The sequence below is a fragment of the Anopheles cruzii genome, chromosome 3, assembly GCF_943734635.1.
Source record: "Anopheles cruzii chromosome 3, idAnoCruzAS_RS32_06, whole genome shotgun sequence".
Classification (NCBI taxonomy): Eukaryota; Metazoa; Arthropoda; class Insecta; order Diptera; family Culicidae; genus Anopheles; species Anopheles cruzii.
In genome coordinates, this window is record NC_069145.1 from 49,198,191 (window position 1) to 49,204,190 (window position 6,000).

The following is a 6,000-nucleotide window of genomic DNA, read 5'->3' on the forward strand; positions in this document are numbered from 1 at the left end:
CCAGGTTCGGTGGTTAGTTTTGAAAAATAAAATTAGTTCACTAGAATACCACCTACTCACACAAAATACTCACCTTTATTACTATTAAAAAACATTTGACCGGGTCGTATTTATCCATTTATTATTATGTTATGTTATAATTGAACATAATTATTTGAAATTTGAGTGAGAGTGCTTTAATAATTGTCTAAATTATTTTTAACAATTATAGCTGCTGAACACATTTGATTTAAATTTAACTCCTTTTATTGAATATGCTTCGATGTAGTTTAAGTAGGATTATAAGTCATACAACATAAAAAAATTATTATGAAATATCAACTAACTTTGATAACATAATTTTTACAATTTATTTAAAATACATCCTGTGTGTTAAATTTATTGCTGGATTTAGGGAGAAAAAAGTTTTTCTTGAAAGCTTGAATTTGCATGCCAGCTAGCAAAAGATGAGATCAATTATGCTGCATCCTGCATCGATTGGTTACCAACACGGCAAAATATTACTCACACGCGAGGTAGATGGATTACTCGATGTTATGGTGCATTTACGTGTTTCCAGCTGCAGCTTGGCGTGTTTCCATTCCGACTGTCCGCCAGCTAGATACTCATCGAACATCAATAATTAAGACAATTTATGGCGCGTCTCCCAAGGCTAGTGGTCTTCCTCATTATGTGCGGCAATAACCATTTTTATCACCAACGAAAGCACCAACTTGTCCGCAGGGTCAATTGAGTGAAGAGTTAATTATGACGAACAGAGCAGCGGAACATATAGGCAATAGAGTATCAACGGACCGCGGGCGCATGAGTGTCGCAAATTGCGTTCGTTTCGCAATCGCGACCTGAGCCCGAAGTGGATGTGTTGCACCGGCAATAAAGGTTTTATTTTCTCAGCCGCTCATCTTTCTGACCCACGGAGACCCACGCCACTTTTGCTGCACGCTTTCTGTCTTGGGCTCTTTCTATATCTTTGCATCTTCATTCGCGACCCTTTGCAATGTCTTTGACGGCAACGCCAGATCCAATCATTTGGAAGTTTTTAGTGACGGTACAATGCACGGCAAATTTCAAACTGCCTGCAGGAGAGAGGATCCAAATGAAGCACTGCAGATATGGCGCTGTAAGCGAACCGAATGGTAGCATTCGCTCCAGAGCTAGACCAGTGTGGTTCCCGTTGTCCAACAAAAGCGCAGCGAACTTGTTGGGGTTTGTTGGACGCTTTCCCGTTGCGGTGGAATTGCGAAATTTTTACGACTCTATCCACACATCATCGCACATGTGAAACCACGGTGCGTCACGGTTTTGCCAACTTATGCTACAGACATTCGGCCATTCGACCGATCACGTGATTGCAAGGCATCATTTTCTAACAGAACTCCAAGAAATTCCCAATACGAAGTGGGATCACCTTTCTCCCAGAAAAGTTTACCACTCGCCACTCGAACTTTCGAAATTCGGTCCTGTGCTTTCGGTATTCGGTGTGCGGTAAATGCTTTCAGATATGTTCTTCACGTTGCAATTGCAAATTGTTTGTGCAATAGCTGGGAAGCGAACGACATGAGCAGAGAAGAGCGCTAAATTTACATGCTTTCGCTGATGCTCCATGAAAATGGCCTGTAATAACTTCATAATGTAACATTCCAGTTGTCACTAATTTGTGGCATTACCAGTCGCATGATTGTGTTCGATGTGAAAGACAGACACGAATCTGCTGCAGGCTAAAGAGGCCGGAGCTGCTGCGGTAGGCCCAAAAAACTTTAAACCAAAGGCAGGAAGGCACATCACATGCACGAACGAGGTTTAAGCAACGACAATCTGATTGAAATGTCGGTCCTTTTCAAGGGTGGCTGGCTGTTGCTGCTCTTTAAAAATGGTCAAGCCTCAAAACAACGAAGTGCTAACCAGTTACCACGAGTCCTCGAGTCCAGCGAATCGGACGGAGCTTCTTGCTGGGGATCATAGGCACACCCAATGATCGCTGTTTTTACCGAAAAACGTAGTTAAGTGAGCAACAGAAACAGCTCAGTGAGAGTACTGCTTGTAAGGCTGTAAAGTCAAATTTAATGACTTAATTATGCATTTCGCTGCCATGTACCCATCACAACTTTTCGCAGCGTAGACGGTGTTTGTGCATAGGTGATTCTACTTTCGCGAGCAGGGCGGGTGCAGCATATTTTTATTAACAGCCCAACTTGGGACGGTGTCCATCATCTGATGACAAGGAGGTTTCGGTTGCTTTTCCCATCGAAACCATCGATTTGTAACGCATCGAATCTTGGCCAATGACCGACTTTACTTTCATCTTCTTAATAGCTGGTGGCTTACACTGACAGGGTAGCTTCGTGACGCTTATCGTAAACTGCACGAAACGAGGGCTCAATCAGTTTAATTGGACTCTAGAGGTGTGGCGCAGCCATCGACAGCAGTAACCCGGTAGGCGTTGAGTATGTGAGTGGAAGGAAGCATAATGATGCTACTGAATTCCATAGCCAGCTTCGTGAAGGAGAGAAAGAAAGAAAACGGGAAGCGCCTAAGCCTGGTAAGGGTTAACATTGCGACGGGTTAACAGTAACAAATGGTTATATGTTGATAAAGAACTGCGGTATAGAATACAAACTTACGCCCAAAAATCATTATCGATCATTATCGAAATAAGTGATTTTTAATTAAATTTATATGTTATACAAGAATTAGGGTTTGCCATACTATCTTTCTAGCATTCAGTCGAACAATAAATTTACAGGAGTTTGCTAAAAATTGTGGCTCTGATCGAAACCGGGTATTTTAGTTAGTCCATTTATTTTACTGACTTTCCTTGTTGATCATTGCGATGTGTGCGTATAGCTTCTTGAGAAAAAGCGGAAAATGAACATACGCTATGATTAATTTATTAACTTCCAATGTTCAAAATGAAGACCTCTTCTCTGAATATTTATAATCACTTTAAGCTCAGGAAAAACAAAATAAATCGTACTACCTTGATCAGAAATAGTACAGTAGTTGTAGTTGTACAGCGAAACTAACGAGTTTCCTAAAAAATTTTCTTATTCACTAGTTTGCCAAAATAGTTCGTTGGTTTGTTTATTAGTGAGTTAGTTCACTTCTCACATGACCATATCAGTTATACAAGATATCTGCGTATGTGTCAGAACATAGCCGGCTTGATTTTGCTTTGCCGAACTACACTTTGGAGAACAGCTCGTAATTTTCAGGATTTCATTTTTTATTGTGTCAGCTTTTTATGGCACGCCTTTCTCTAACTGTGAAAAGAGAAAAGAAGGTGTCCGTTGGCCAGAGGCGAGAAAGATGCCGAAAGACATTTTAACGACTTGATTAATACCACGATCTCCGTCGCTCGGCGTTAACTTAATTGATGCTGTTGAAAACGAAAATTGTTTTCGTGAGCTTTTTTCTTCTAGTTGTTTGCCCTTTTAAGGCTGCTGGCTGCTCATATTCATTCGTGGGCGTTTCGTCTTAAAAATAAGCATAAAAGGCGTGGTGGGACGTGTGCCCGGGGACGTAAAAATACGACAACTACGACTTCTCAACCCAGTCTAAGACGATGGCACTGCTGAGCGCCGGACCAAATTGCACAATTACCAGAATTAACATGTAAGTCCAGATTGCGGGGACAATGTTTCAGGATCACTGCTCGTAAATGTTGTTTAGCTACGACTGGAATGGACCAAAAGCCATGGATAGCTTTGGTGTATTCAGAAATGTTTGGAATTTTGCGTTCATTAATCAAAATCTCCTCGCGAGCTCAGCCTCAATCGTCCAGATGAGCAGCGCTTGCCAGCCGTGATCTAACTAAACCGGTAACTGACAGCTTCGTTGGCCAAAGATCGTTTGTTTCCTCCAAAGCATTTGACGCTTTTTCCTTGAAACCATATGTTTACTGGGGTCCATGCAGCCCTCCTTCTGAGAGTGTATAAATTTTAAATGAACTCATTTACTACACAACACTATCTACCGCCAAGCTTACCGCAGCAAATGGTGAAAAGAGGCGATGTTTATTGCTCCACGTAGCTAGTAAAACCAATCAGGAAAGTTGCTATAACCATTAGCCGTTCTGCAACTTAATCAAAACCAATTCGCTCGAAGATCGGCACGGTGTTTGAATAACGAGACATGACATCTTCAGCAGTATGGGTGCTTCGTTCAACAAGTGAGAAACAAATTCTGGTAGTACTGTGGGAGACACTGTGTGACAAGCTAACGCTAGTGACATCGCATACTTTGCATTGCGTTACTTTGGAACAGCTTGTTTCGAACGAAACTTTTCCAAACGGAAGTAGAGTAGCGAACGGCACTGACGAACATCAAGGGTAATCATGTGTGAGTTAGAAAACATCGCGTGTGCGCTTGCTCGCTTGCTTGCTTTGAAGATCCGTAGATGCGCGAATGGAACCGCACGGTGAACACGGCGAACGAAAGGATTAATGATCACGTTTCGAGAGGTGAAAGATTTATTGCCGGTAATCACAGCTGGAGGACGCCGCTGCGTGAGATTGATTGGAATTTCGACACCGAATGCGAGCACGAAGCCCGTGTGAGTGCGAAGGCATCAGGTTAGACTGCCGCTAGCTGTTGGCTGTGGAAACGGATAAGAATCTCGCCAAGCCAAGCATGCCTCCGGAGCTCGCCGGATGGCCGACTCTGTCATCCCCGTTCGAGCGGTCCGCTCCCTGATTCGTTAGGAAGATCCGGCCGGCCGTTCGTAGAGCGCGCGCCTATAAACTTTCGGGAATCAACCTCTGAGGGACTCCGGCCCGGCCGTTTCAGCGCGGGATGATTAATGAAGAAGCCTCTCACGTGGCCGAAGATATGGGAAAAAGATCCAGTTTCGATGCGAAACTCTTGGACTTGCGGACTTGTGTCGATCGTTGATCTTTTGATGATTTGGATTCGATTCGGCCAGGAACAGGAACAGTAGGAGTTAAATAAGACCTCAGTCAATAGGAGTTTTGCGGCATGCTCGTTGAAGAAACTCCGACCTGAACTGCAGTCTTTTGCTAACGAAGGCGCCAAACATCACTGTCGGCAGAGTTCAAAGTTTTCCAAACTTGCCGCGGGGGGCATTCCGATAGATTTTCTGTAGTTGAATTCTAATGCGACGTTTATTAGAACAGGTGCAGGATACGTATAAGTCATTGCAGTTTATCGGTCACTGGGATCCTGTCTTTAGTGTGAAATTAATGAGAATACAGTCAACCGGCAAAGATACCCGTTAGAAAGCGTATTTGGCTGATGAAATGAATAAATCCTCTGAGGCTGTAATGAATTCTCACTGCCTAAGGCAAGCAGATAAGTAGCAGCAACCGTGCCTTCCATCCACATAACAGCAATTTGTACGAAACCTTGTTTTAATGGTTTTTTTTTTCTGAAGGGTCTCGATGCGATTCAAAGGGTTATCAGCTGCTGGGGCGTTCCGTGCCGTGGACAAGTGTTTTCAAAAAGTGTAACTATTCCTGCAACCACAAATGGATCGGTACAGTGCAGATTAGCGCGCTTGAAAAAAGAAAAACACGGCTTCAGTTCAGTCCATACGCGACAGCATCGTTTCCCAGACGCGCGCAATTAGCGCATTAACGTGATACAGTGAGCTTCAGTTTTTGCTGCACTTTGCGGTCCTGCGTCCTGTCCTCTTTGTGGTTGTGGTTGCGGTGTGGAAGGTGTGAAGGCAAGATAACGTGATAAGCGATCAGTTTCCTGCCACGGAAGCTGCACTTAAACTCTGCCGTGTAATATGATCATGAGGAGACGGCATCAGAATACCCGGTGGCATCCAAAGCCGTGGCGACGCGTACTGTTTGGACAACTGTGAATTTAATCTCAGTGAACAGATTCGCCACTACCTTTGATAAATATATTTATTGTTTGGTGATATTTATCTCAATTCGAAGCACTTTTGTCATACTCGGACCTAGCGAGTTGGTCCGCTTTTCGTGTAATATGGTCCATATGCGTAGGCCGTAGTGTCTCCGCATTTGCTCCGCG